The sequence below is a fragment of the Bactrocera latifrons genome, unplaced genomic scaffold (assembly GCF_001853355.1).
Source record: "Bactrocera latifrons isolate USDA-ARS-PBARC rearing strain unplaced genomic scaffold, ASM185335v1 scaffold_565, whole genome shotgun sequence".
Lineage (NCBI taxonomy): Eukaryota > Metazoa > Arthropoda > Insecta > Diptera > Tephritidae > Bactrocera > Bactrocera latifrons.
In genome coordinates, this window is record NW_017537229.1 from 112,823 (window position 1) to 113,982 (window position 1,160).

Here is a 1,160-nt window from a genome sequence, read left to right on the forward strand (position 1 = left end):
CATCGACTCAGACCATTATCTTGCTGCATCCAAGATGCGCCTCTGTGCAGCAAAAAGCGCACGTCAACAAACACAAAGAAGGGTCGACGTCGAGAAGCTGCAATCACAACAAACAGCCGAACGATTTTCTACTCGGCTTGCACTCCTGCTCTCYGAAAGCACTCGTCAACAACTCGGTATAAGGGAACATTTCAAACTCTTTACGTACAGCCGCAACCGAAACCATTGGTTTTCGGAAAGTACAAAAGAACAGCTGGTACGACGAAGTGTCGCAGCGGAGAGAAAACAGGCTGCCTACCTTGCAACGTTACGATCGTCCACAACACGTGCGGGATGGGATAGATACCGAGAGTTGAAAGGGTAGCGAGACGCATTTGCAGACAGAAAAAGAAAGAGGCCGAAATGCGTGAGTACGAAGAGCTTGATAAGCTCGCCGATAAGGGTAATGCTCGAAAATTCTACGAAAAAAGGCGGCGGCTTATAGAAGGTTTCCAGACCGGAGCATACTCTTGTAGAACCCCCAAAGGTGATCTAGTCACCGATGCCTAGAGCATACTTAAATTATGGAGGGAACACTTCTCCAGCCTGCTAAATGGCAGTGAACGCACAACGCCAGGAGAAGGCGAACCCGATGCCCCAATCGACGACGATGGAGCAGACGTTCCATTGCCCGACCAGGAAGAAGTGCGAATAGCAATTATTCGCCTGAAGAACAACAATGCGGCGGGGGCCGATGGATTGCCGGCCGAGCTATTCAAACATGGCGGCRAAGAGCTGATAAGGAGCATGCATCAGCTTTTTTGTAAAATATGGTCGGACGAAAGCATGCCCAACGATTCGAAGTTAAGTGTGCTAAGCCCAATCCTCAAAAAAGGAGACCCCACAATCTGCGCCAACTACCGTGGGATAAGCCTCCTCAATATCGCATATAAGGTTCTATCGAGCGTATTGTGTGAAAGATTGAAGCCCACCGTCAACAAACTGATTGGACCTTATCAGTGTGGCTTCAGACCTGGAAAATCAACAACCGACCAGATATTCACCATGCGCCAAATCTTGGAAAAAACCCGTGAAAGGAGAATCGACACTCACCACCTCTTCGTCGATTTCAAAGCTGCTTTCGACAGCACGAAAAGGAGCTGCCTTTACGCCGCGATGTC